This window comes from Nannospalax galili, unplaced genomic scaffold, assembly GCF_000622305.1.
Source record: "Nannospalax galili isolate Female #2095 unplaced genomic scaffold, S.galili_v1.0 scaffold336, whole genome shotgun sequence".
Classification (NCBI taxonomy): Eukaryota; Metazoa; Chordata; class Mammalia; order Rodentia; family Spalacidae; genus Nannospalax; species Nannospalax galili.
Window position 1 is genome coordinate 7,114,662 of NW_008343385.1, and position 12,610 is coordinate 7,127,271.

Below are 12,610 nucleotides of genomic sequence, written 5' to 3' on the forward strand. Positions count from 1 at the left end.
AGAGAGAGAGAGAGAGAGAGAAGTGTAACTCCTTCCTTGACAATTACCCAACCCATTCTGCTTCTCATGGGTCTTATTTCTGTTCATTCAATCACTTTATTCAACAATACTTTGTGGTTATCTACAACATGCAGAATACTATTCCACATACTAAGGGCATAGTAATAAGACAGATGATAAGGTCCTCGCCTGCTATTTCCAGTCTTCCCCAGACGAATACAGGATATCAGCTGACTTTACTTAGCATGTACCAAGCATTTTATAATACTGTCACTTATTTATACCACCATAGGCAGATGGTATAATGATTCTTCTCATTTTATAGGGAAAGGACAATGAAGCACTAAGAAGAGAGATTATTGTCCAAGGTCTTATGTTCAGTTATAGTAGAGCCAAGAGGGCACCATGGTCCTTGAGTCCTCTTTCTTCCTGTCTTCCCGCCCTCCACTCAGCCCTTTGTACTCCTCCATCTCCACTGCCACCTTAGGCCTCCACCAATTTCTCTGCGGCTAGTCATAAAGTAGCCCCTAGTTAATCACCCTGCCCCCTCCTCTTGTTTCCACCTATCTACTCTCTACCACAAGACCAGTCTAAATCCACTAATGGGAATCCTGCTGCAGACCTGTAATAACTGCTCCCAGGAGATAGAGACAGGAAGATCATGAATTCAAGGTTATCCTCAGCTACACTGTGAGTTCAAGAGACCCTGTCTCAAAACAAAACAAAGCAAACACAACAACAGTAAGAATAACAGACTTCTACCCTTTCACTGCACTTAAGACGTCCTCTGTAGGGTCTGTACAAGCCCTGCCTTCCCGTCCTCATCACAGCCCATGCTCTTCCTTATCTGTCACCTGTAGCTCCACTGGCCTGTTTCTTGTCTTTTCTTCCTCCCTCCCTCCCTCCCTCCCTCCCTCTCACCTCCATCTCCATCCATGCAACTCCCTCCCTTCCTTCCTTCCTTCCTTCCTTCCTTCCTTCCTTCCTTCCTTATTTTTACCCAACGAGGTCTTTCTGTGTAGCCCAGTCTGGCCTCAAACTTTCAGCAATCTTCCTGTCTCAACTTTTCAAGTGCTGGAACTTTTTTACAAGTGTGCATCCTACCACTGGCTGCTGGCCTACTCTCTAGTCTTTGAATACACCAGGATCATTTCTCCCTTGGAGCTCAGTCCAGGCTCTTGTGTTCCCAGATCCTATGTAGTGGACTCTGTTTCATGGATTTAATGTCAATGTGACATGAAGAGTGGGCTTTCTTGACCACCCAAACTAAAGTTCTCCCTTGCCTCCACCCACATACCCAGCGTTATACACCAGGACTGGGATGATGGAGGGCTTCATCCTTTTCGATGGCCAAACAACAATATCTACCCAAACCTAAATGCACATATATTGTCATTTGAGCCAGCAATTCTACTTGTATATGTGATATATAGATAGATAGATAGATAGATAGATAGATAGATAGATAGATAGATAGATAGAGAGATAGATAGGATATAGATATATGTGTGTGTATATATACATATATATATATATCAGAACTATTTATTGCTAAGTTGCTGTTTCTATGTGCCTAACAAAAACTTTGTGAGCTAAACCATTATACGCTCTATTTAGATGAAAAATACTAAGGCGTAGAAAGCTGAAGTTGTTCCCCCAAGATGCATATCAACAAGTGGTAAATTGGAAGATCAGATCCCAGGTTCTTGGACTCCATGCAAAACTACCTTCCAATACACATCCCCATGTGGGATTTTATGCCACCATAAAAAACCCCACAAAGTATTACAGATATATGGATATGGGCTGATCTCTAAGATAGGCACTTAAGAAAAAAAAAAGAGAGAGAGAGAGAGAGAGGAGAGAGAGAGAGAGAGAGAGAGAATTTAACCTCGGAGTTGTATGTGTGTTTTTTCTTAAAAAATACATTATGTTGTGTACACCTGAAAAAAGACAGAAGAAACAGTGTGAAGACATAAAAGAAAGAACGGTCACCCTGGAAAGAGCTATTCCAGGTGAAGGGCAGGGCTGGGAGAAGACTTATGATTTGCTGTATATTTATGCTTTCTTATTTTTGTTGTATGTGCACAAACATACATATGCTGACTGTTCAACTAGATGGCTACATTGAGCTTTTTCTAAAAGAACAAACACAAGTCCCTAGCATCTTGTCTATTGTATTTCTGTATCTAATAGTAAATAGCACGTTTTATTAGTGTTTACTTATTTACATCTCAACTACAATCTAAAATTCTTCTGTTTTTCTCTGTGGTGCTGGGGAGGCAATACATGTTTATTGCACTGGGTATTCAAGCTCACTAGACCCCACAAAAGCATAAACTGCAAAGGACAGGGTGTGTGTGCTGTGCAGTTCAACGGTATAGTCCCAACCCTGCACACCCTTGCTGCAACCCTGAATGAGGATAGCAAGTACTCAAGAATTGAACATTTAGATAATGAAAGAGTTAACATGAAAAGGACCTTCTGAATTAAAAGTCCACACAAGTCAGCTTATTTGTTTACTTATTTATTTTTTATGTGTATGAGTATTTTGCCTGTATGTACATAAGTGCACCTGTGTCATGCAATACCCACGAAGGCCAGAAGAGGGTGTCAGATTCCCTGGACCTGGAGTTACAGACGGTTGTTAGCTGCCATGTGAGTTCTGGAAACTGAACCTAGGTCCTTTGTAAGAGCAGCAGTGCTTTTAAGCAATAAGCCATGTCTCCAGCCCCACAATAGAAAGTTTTGAAATCTAAAGTCTTAGCTTCAAGATAAACCAATAACCTTTAAAGGAAAGAACCTGAAGGAAAATGCCTATAATCTCATCATGTAAAAATCATAGCAAATGTTTAGAGATGAAGTATGTTTAGCAATTACTACAAAGAGGGAGAGGAGAGAGAACAGACTGCTCACACATGCCTTGTGGGCCTCAGTATTGACTGAACCTGGTACCATGGGGACACATTCGCTCTTATTAGCTTCCCAGGGTGGCTGTAACAAAGGACCACAACTGCATGACATAAAAGGCACTTGCAGCACAAGCCTGGTTTGATTTCTAGAACCCACATAAAGGTGGAAGGAGAAAACCAGCTTCCCAAAGTTGTCCTCTGACCTCCACATGAGCATCATGGCATATGTGCCCACACATTCATACACACAATAATAATAAATTAAAGAAACAGAAATTTGTTGTCTCTCAATCTCGGCAACAAATCAAGGTCTGAGTAAGTCTGAAATGAAGGTGCTGGCAGGGGCTAGCCCCTCTGGGACTCTGGGTAGAATCCTCCCTTGTCCCTTCCCCGCTGCTGGTGGCTGCCCATCTTTGGGGCTCTTCATCTTTCAATGGCATCACTGCAATCTCTGCCTCTGTGGTGACAGGACACTGTCACCTTGTGCCTCTGTCTGTGCACATGTGCACGTACGCGTGGAGGCAAGAAGTTGATGTCAGCTGTCTTCCTCAACCACTCTCCACCTTATTTTGGAACCGGGTCTCTCAGTGAAGCTGGAGATCACTGATTTGGCTAGAGTGGCTGGCTGGTCAGCAAACCCCAGAGATCCTCTCATCTCTGCCTCCCCAGCGCTGGCATTACAGGTGAAGGCAAACACAATCAGTTTTTATATGGGTGCTGAGGATCAAACTTGGGTCCTTTGACTTGAATGGCAAGCACGTTACCTACTGAGCCATTGTCTTAGCTTATGGAGATGTTGGCTATACTGAATTACGGCTCACCTAAATGGCCTCATCTTTTTTGATCACATCCATGAAGATACAGTTTGTAAGACAAGTCACATTCACACTGACTAGGATTGGGACTTAACATTTGGGGGGGACTTCAATTCAACCTATAACAATATTCCTCTTAAAATAAATCTATAGTAGCTTTTACTTTTTTATAGGCAACACACATCTCTAATCCCAGAACTTGGGAGGCAGAGGCAGGCAAATATCTGTGATATCGAGGCCAGCCTGGTCTACATGGTGAGTTCCAGGAGAAGCTGGGCTACAGGGAGACCCTGTCTCAAAGACAAAAAAAAAAAAGACCAAAAAATAATTAATTAAAAGCTTAGTGGGAGCTAGGGGTATGGCTCAACTAATGAAGTGTTTGTCATGCAAGCATGAGGACCTGAGTTCAGATCCATACCACTCACGCAAAAGCCAGCATAGTGGCTCACATCTGTAATCCCAGCCCTGGGGAGCAGAGACAGGCAGATCCCTGGAGCTTACTGGTCAGCTCATCTCACCCAATCAGTGGCCTCAAGGTTCAGTGAGAGACTGTCTCAGAAGAAAAGGTGGATAGCCTACAGGTTCATACACATGAACTCCCACCTGCATGCACATATGTACACACACACACACACACAGTACACACTCATATATACACACACAAATAAAAAACTAAAATAAAAAACTACAGGACTTGGGGAGAGTACCAGTAAAGCACTCACCTTGCAGACATGAGGCCCTGAGTTCAATCTGCAGAATCCACATTGGAAAAGCGGGGCATGGAGGTGCATACTCGTGATCTGAGCACAGGGACATGGAGACAGTAGGAGCCTGGGGCCTGCTGGCCAGCCTGTCTCATCTAATTGGCCAGATATGGGTCAGTAAGAGACCCCATTTCAAAAAAAAAATGGTGTATGATACCTGAAGAGTGACACCTGGAGTTGTCCTGTGGCCTCCACATGTATACGTGCGTGCACACACAAAAAGACAAAACAACAACAACAAAAAAAAACTACAGGTCTGGGGATATAGCTCAATGGTAAAGTGATTCCCTAGTATCAGCGAGGTCCTGGATTCAATCTCCAGCATCATCAGGAAAATAAAATAAAAAGTACAGTCCAGGTTCCTTGTACAGTCTAGTCAGAGCCCTCAAAAGGCTGAGCCTAGAGATTACACTCAGTATTGTGAAAATTATGAGCCTGGATTCAGGAGACACTCTAAGAGTTCAAGTCCCAGGTCAGCCACTTGCCAACCACACGATCTTGAGGAAGTTCATTAATTTCTCCGTGCCTCAGTTTCCATATCTGTGAAATAACACTATGTAACTCAAAGGGTTATTGTAAGAATTAAACAAACTGTAGAGTGCTCAGAACCACGTCTAGTATACAGTAAATGCTTGGACAGCATGAGCAACTGTTATGATGACCCAGTGTGCACCAAACAGTGCCCTAGGGAGCATGAGTGATAGGTTACCACTCACTCAGTGCCCATCTCTGCAGTCACTTGCCAAACACTCGGCTTCCCTGTCAGAACACCAGCAATTTCACTGGCGCAGGGTTAACTGGTCTTCATTCACATGGGTGTGCAACTACCTTTTGGATGCAGTTGCATTTGCAGTGTGCCACTCAAGCAGGGCCACCTAAACCACCAGGGCAAACTGCCCGGCACTGCACATGCAGCCCAAGGGAGGGATGCATCACAGGCCTCAGCCACGGGCCTCCCACTTTCTGTGATCAGGGCCCTATATTTGGATTTTGATCTTGGCCTGACTTGCTGCTAATTCTGTATCCAGTTAATCTTACAGGGCTGTGGGGGAGGAGTCAGGTTGCTATGGCAACCCAACAACTCTGGGCAGAAAGAGAGAGGAAATGGAATTTCAGGATGGGAGACCACCAAAGGATTCCAGAGTGCCCATTTCTGCTTTTGTGTCACAAAAATGAATCTTGATTCACTAAAATAAACAGACCTCTCTTTTCTTTTCAAATTTCCAACCATTGACAAAAAGAAAAGCCTGCTTATACAAGTAGTCTATTCACATGTCATGTCCTAAGAGGACAGAAACTAAAACTCACACTTCATTCAGCAAGTCAGGAAGTCAGCTGGCTTCCTTTATGCCACTCTTGAGCATGAAATGAGCAATTGTCTAGTCTGATTATATATAATATTACTTTTTGACCTACAGTTTGCAAATAAGCTAATGGCCAGACACAAATTGAGCCTGAGCCTTCTCATCTCCTGATGGTTTAAAAGAACAAGAAGAGGAAAGAAAGCAAAGCCCAGTGAAAGAAACTGCCTGGTAAACCCCACGACCTCGTCTTTCAGAAGCTCCACCCGCCCACACGATGACAGAACCACTAGCTCAGAGCCCAGCTAACTCCTTAAGATGGTCAGGACTCTGTTCTGTGGACCTTCTGAGCCAGCATCTAAGCCATCTATCCACAAAGTAAATGACAGTCAAACAAACACAAACTACAGTTTGACTATGTGCCAGACACATAGTCAGAATCTGACCAAGGGGCCAGAGAAAGTTCTGGGTGGCTAGTCCAGCAGGATCAGCGACAGAATTGAAAATGTATCTGATGGTCTGTGTCTTTGAAAAGTTATTCTGAGTTAACCTTGGATCTGACATCATAGGGTAGCATTTAAGTTGGACTTTCTTTCTTTTTCTCCAGGGGCTGGAAGCATGGTTCACTGGTAGAACACTTGCCTGGCATGCACAGGCTCTTCCATCCTTTACATTCAAAACCCCAAACGTCAGAGGCACCTCAGCCTGATCCTCTACTTCTGTCCTTTTCTACTGTTCTTAAGATAGTTCTTCGAAGCTTGAGCTAGAAAAATTGAACACAGTAAAACTTAACCCAACGGTGTGGAGGTATGGAAGTAAAAGGTGTTGATTATTTAAAATTGTATCTTTTTTTCTGATTTTTCAAAAGAAAAACAATTGCTTAGAATTTTTCAATAATATCGTTATGGTTTGAATTTGAAGTGTCCCCCACAGTCCATGTTTGAATGCTTGTTCCCTGGCTGGTGGTGCTATTTTGAGCGTCTGCTGAACCTTCAGGAAGTGAGGTTAGTGGCAGTAGGTCACTAGGGGCAGGCCTTTCTCAAAGGCACAGCCCAGCCCCTGGTTCTTACCATGTGCTCTGCTTCCTGTTCCACCATGATGTGAGCAGCCTCTGCCACAGCTTCCGCTAACAACTCTGCCATACCTTCTCCATCCTGGTGGACTGAAATCCTCTGAACCTGTGAACCCAAACACACCATTTCTCCCTGACGTTGCTTCTGTCAGGTGTGGAGGTCACAACAATGCAAAAGTAATACAGAAATGTATATTGACAAACAGATCAGAGAAATAAGATAATCAGAGGGAATAACCATGGAACAGAGGAGTCCAGTGTCTTACTTGGTTCTGTCACTTAATCAGCCAAATAATCCAGGCTGTTTCAACTCTAAAGTGTATGTGGTGAAACCTGTTACCCTGGCCTCAGTTAACATGAGGACTGAATGGAGTCAAACTCACGAACGTCTTCTATAAACTATTAAGTACCATTCAGTGAATAGTACCTTTCTCCTAGGATCTCGACTTGACTATAGAAAATGGATGTCTCCTGCTGTGTAGATATCCTCCAGCCTCCACTGGAGTTCCTGCTATCTGGCAGCCAAAACAAATGTAACTGAAAACCCGAAACATGTTAACTAAGTATGCACACAGATTTCTGACCCGTGTTCCAAAAGCAGTTTTAGAGAGAGCTGTTCAGTTTGGCTCATCAACACCACGGGCCATCAGCAAACCATCTGAAAGGCCTCCAGAGTGCAGCACCCTGCAGGCAACATAGAAATTCTCCCTCAATGGCCCCATCACCATGAGCTCACACACTATTGTGCATGAGATAAGGTGTAGTTCAGAGAATTCTAGTCAATAGCATGCCATGCCAATCAGATTTTTCGAGCTCATAGCATTGACACTAAAGTGGAACTAATTACTAGCTCAAGTGGCAATTTAGAGGCCATTAAAATATAGATTAGACTGAAAGAAATATAATAGTCCATGGAAAAGGGAATTATGATGGAGAGAAGATAGATGCCAACATCTACTATTTTGTGTGTTAAATGGCCCTCTAACAGGTGCTAAGATAGGCTGCTAAGGTAGAGTTACTGGTTTTCCTGACCTCTCGGAACCTAGGGTCTAAGAGCAAAGTGACTTGGGTATACACACATGCATACACACAGCAGCAGTATGACCACAAGTTAGAAAGGTCCACATAAGCCTACATGACTTTTCTTAGTGTGTCTCATAAACAACTAGACTGTTTAAAACTAGAAGTGAAGGGATATCACATTGGAGTAGGTTACCTTGGGGGACCAATGCTAGAACAGGGAAGGACATAGGAAAAGGAGGAGTGAACGTTATTAGTCAAGGACTGAACATTCCCACGGAGCTGTGCACAGAAGTTCAAAGAGTTTGTTTCTTTGGTTTTGTCATTGTTGTTATATGGCATTCTGGTTCGGTTTCAATTGTTATGACAAAACACTCTGGGGAGGAAAGGGTTTATTTACCTTACATCTCCTGGCCCAAGGTAGGAACTCAGGGCAGGAACCTGGAGGCAGGAGCTGAAGCACAGACCATAGAGGAACACAGCTTACTGGCTTGTTCCCCTGCCTGGTGCTCAGCCTGCCTTCTTATACAATACAGGACCACCTGCCCAGGGGTGGTACCACCCACAGTAGTCTGGGTCCTCCTACATCACTCAAGAAAATGCCTCACAGACATGGCCACAGGCTAGTCTAATGGAGGTAATTCCCCAAATAAGGCTCCCTCTACCAAGGTGTGTCAGGTTGACAACCAAAGCTATCCAGCACATACAGTGGTTTTTGTTTCTGTTTTTCAGTCTAACGTTCTGTTTCTTAGGCACTTTCAGAGTATCTTTATATTTCACACTGGCATCCACTTAAGTATGGGAGTCTTTCTCTAAGAACCCTTGCAAATATGGGAACAGACTTTTAGAAGTGTGAAGGGCTTTAACATTTCCTTTTGTAAACATCACCTGCTGATCAAAAGAATCAGTTTGTCAATAAACAAGACCCGCCTGAACTCACAGACAAAGCAAAATGGTTTCCTCTGAAAGGAAACTTATTCTTGCTATTTTTGTTATACTCACTGCTGAACTTCGACAGCTAAGCTCAGAATGGCAATGTTTACATTATGTTCCCTACAATCTCACACCTAGTATAGGGAAGACTAATGTCAGGATGTCATGAAGCAGGGATGTGGGAGTAATAGCTTGGCAAGTCATAGAGCTTCGATCTATAACATAGGCAACAGCAGGAAAGCCCATTACTCCAATTGCTGAAATTATGTCTCACTGGAGTCAAGTTTACCAAATTATTTATAGAATTAGCAACACACTATTATTGGCACTTTGAAGCAGGGCTTGCTTAACCTCCTGAGACATTTTTTGAGGGGTGTGGAGGTGTAGAGAAGGAAATAGGAACGAAAGAGGCCATATACCCAAAATGCTAAATGCTATGAAAGCAATAATGGTTGTTTTTGTTGTTGTTGTTGTTGTTGTTTTGGGGTTTTTTTGTCTTCGTGGTCTGTGTAGAGGAAGCATAGGAGACCCGGCCCAAGCCATCCTTCATCCCACAGCAAACAGGCAGCTGCTATGTCTATTACAGAGACTTCTGTTCGCTGGCAAGATTCCTACACTTGTAAAACCCACTGAAATTTTTTTTTGTCTTTTTGAGACAGGGTCTCCCTGTAGCCTCATCTGGCCTGGAACTCGCTATGTAGACCAGGCTGGCCTCGAACTCACAAAGATCCACCTGCCTTTGCCTCCCAAGTGCTGGGATTAAAGGCGTGCGCCACCACACCCAGCTCTGAAATATTTTTTCATCTGTTGCCATTTGAACAATTTTTTTTCTGCATCTCTTTGCTGTTTCCTTTGTATTCTAGTCACTTAGGGTCACTTTGCCCACAAAAAGTGTCTTTTCTGGGGCTGGCAAGGTGGCTCAGAGGGTAAAAACCCTTGTCCTTGAAAGCCTGACAAGTAAGTTCAGTCCCCAGAACCTGTTTAAAGGTAGAAGGAGAACAGTGAGTCCACAGAGTTATGCTGTGGCAAGTATGTGCCCCCCCATAATAATAATAATAATAATAATAAATAGTAAATAATTTATTTTTAAAGTTTCTTTTCCAGGTTTTCCTTTATATTGCAAAGCAGTTGTAAGAATCATCAACTGAACTTAGTCATGTCATCCAAATGGATTGTTTTCTCACACTAAATTCTTCTGAAGATGGACCATCACTTCCATTTTTCTCCCTGGTTAAGTTAGAGAGAAGGGGCCCTGGGCAGCCATGGTCCATTTCTTCCTAATGCCTCAGGAAACACTGCAGATCAAGAGACTCCCAGAGAATTGGTGTAGTCATAACCAGGTTCTCCCAGGTTGTGATCCCCAATTGGGTTCAGAACGCTTCTTATGGCTACCCATACTCCCCTCAAAGTCGGCAAGTCTGAGTCAAGGTTGTCATCCTTTTTTGTCCCACAACCAATTCCTACCTTGCTTACTTTCTTTCCTACAGTAGAATTAGCCATCATTTTCCCAGTGTCTAAGAATTATCTTTTATGCTTTCCCTCCTTTCTCACTGATGACCAAGTTAACAGAACTGTCCAGTTATGGGTGTGTTGACTGATCGGGACCTCCTTCCTGTACGCCAAGATTCACTGTCTGAATCTGACTTACCCACGAACATAAATGTTCTCCTACCTGCTCGGCACCTCTAAAAAATGGAAGTGGAATTTGAGAAAGTAAAAAATAATTTTTTAAAGGCCACGAGTAATTCTCTGAGGTTCTACCAAAAGTCTAGACATAGGGGAAATCTGCATGGCTCCTAGGTGACCCTGATCATATCTAGCAAACACTGCCTTTCCAGATGTGATCCAAGGATGGTGATACCTGTTTCCAAAACAACAAAGAACCTTTCAAGACATTACCCGATGGGTTCAGCTTCTAGGCCAGTTAGCAGTGCAGCTAGATGATCGTGGGTAAATCACTTCTGTTTCTCAAGTGACATTTAATCTGTCCACCTAAGAGGGCTGCAAGAAGTGCTTCTTGGGTATCAGTGTGCAGACCTGGAGATCTTGTTGAAATGCGGACTCTGACTCCTCTCTCCTGGTGGTGTTAATACACAGAACAGACTTCGCAAAGCAAAGTCTCCAATGCCTGGGCTATATTGCAGATCAGTTGAGAACCTCAGAAATCACCAATGGAAAAGCTCCAGGATCATGTTCAGATCAGCTAGTTGAGGTAGAGACTGGAGGTCTTGGTGGCTCTTCTAAGGGCAGGAGTCTTCTCCCAGCCTGAACCACTACATTGGTTCTCAAGAACAAAACCACCAAGCTCTGTCTGAAGAGGCCTGGACTCCCTCCAATCTACAGTATTAATGCAAAATTTCCCACATTGTCTCAGCTTATGTGGCTTTAACACAAAGTACAACTTTATGCATAAGCTCATCTGAAGATAACATCAGAAGCCTACCTCTGAGGCCCATCATGGTCCTAAATCCTGCCTCCCTTGACAGGCCATCAACAGCCCCCACCCCCTTGAGTTGCCTGTCACTGGAGAAAAATTTTTCTCTAAGCAGTAGGTAATAAGAATGCAAAAATGGGAGAGAGATGATTATAACTATTGCTTTCTCAGAGAAACATCAAAAATGATGTAATAAAATAATCAATCCTAAATGATTATTTTTTAATTTAAACAAAACAGCGTCATAGTTACATAAACAAAAGAGCTTTTACCACATCCACAAGCATTATCCTGTCACTACCACAGAATGATTCCCATTCAGAAAAAAATAAGAGTGCTTTTCTCTCAAAATAAGAGATTGTGCATAAGTAGTACCTTTAATTCTTGAACAATCAACAAATACTTCCTTTACCCTAGAGAAAAAACAATCTTCTAAAAGAAAAATGCTTTCTTCTTCTACATTTCATGAATAATACAAAAGATACACAATGAACAAAATAACTATTTTGTGTGTGTGTGTGTGTGAGTTTGTGTGGGGGGGTATGTATGTGTGGGTGCACATGTGGGTAGAGGCCAGAGGTCAGCACTGGGTGTCTTCCTTGATGGAGTGCCATCCTAATTTTTGGAACAAAGTCTTTCATTGGGACTCACTGATTTGGCTAGACTAGCCAGCCAGAGCTCTAGGGATCCTTCTCTCTCCAGACACCCCACCTCTGGGGTTACAGACACAGGCCACCATGTCTCGCTTTTTAAAAAATATTTTATTTATTATTTTTATTTTATGTGTATGAGTGTATTGCTTGCATGTATGCAAGTGCATTCATGTTGTGCAATGCCTGAGGAGGTCAGAAGAGGGCGTTGGATTCTCCTGGAACTGGAGCTAGGGGCAGTTGTTAGCTGCCATGTGGGTGCTGGGAATTGAATCTGGGTCCTCTGCAAGAGCAGCCAGTGCTCTTAACTTCTAGCTGTCTCTCCAGCTGCCTATGTCTGGCTTTTATGTGGGTTCTAGAAATCCAAACTCAGGTCCTTAAGCTTTCTCAACAAGCCCTTTACCCATGGAATCATCTCCTCAGCCCCAAAATTATTTTTAAAAGATGAACCATTTCCCCCTCTTCTCCCTTATGCGTCTATGTAAATTGTATATATTTATATGAATTATACTATTCAAGTTCTGAGGTTCCTTACAATGTAAGATGTACCTATGTCATTAGGCCATTTTATTCCTTTATCATTCCGTTGAAATATTTTCTAATTTTCCTCATAATTTCTACTTTCATTCATATATTTTAAAATAGGTTTGTCTCTGTGTATCTGGAGATATTCTAGATATTGTACTGTCTCCCCAACTTCTTTAAAGTA

At 42.9% G+C, this 12,610-nt stretch overlaps 1 protein-coding gene across 3 annotated transcripts in view; it reads right to left on the reverse strand.

The window, feature by feature from the left end:
* Nucleotides 1-12,610, reverse strand: part of Samd4a (sterile alpha motif domain containing 4A) — a 243,999-nt gene that overhangs the window by 172,620 nt on the left and 58,769 nt on the right. The window contains exon 1 of one of the 3 annotated variants that reach the window (XM_029566660.1): nt 6,863-6,974. The exons of the other annotated variants lie outside the window; for them this stretch is intronic. The gene's annotated coding sequence lies outside the window, so the exon portion shown is untranslated. Of the gene's footprint in view, nt 1-6,862; nt 6,975-12,610 lie in introns of those variants that run through there. 3 annotated transcript variants of the gene reach the window in all.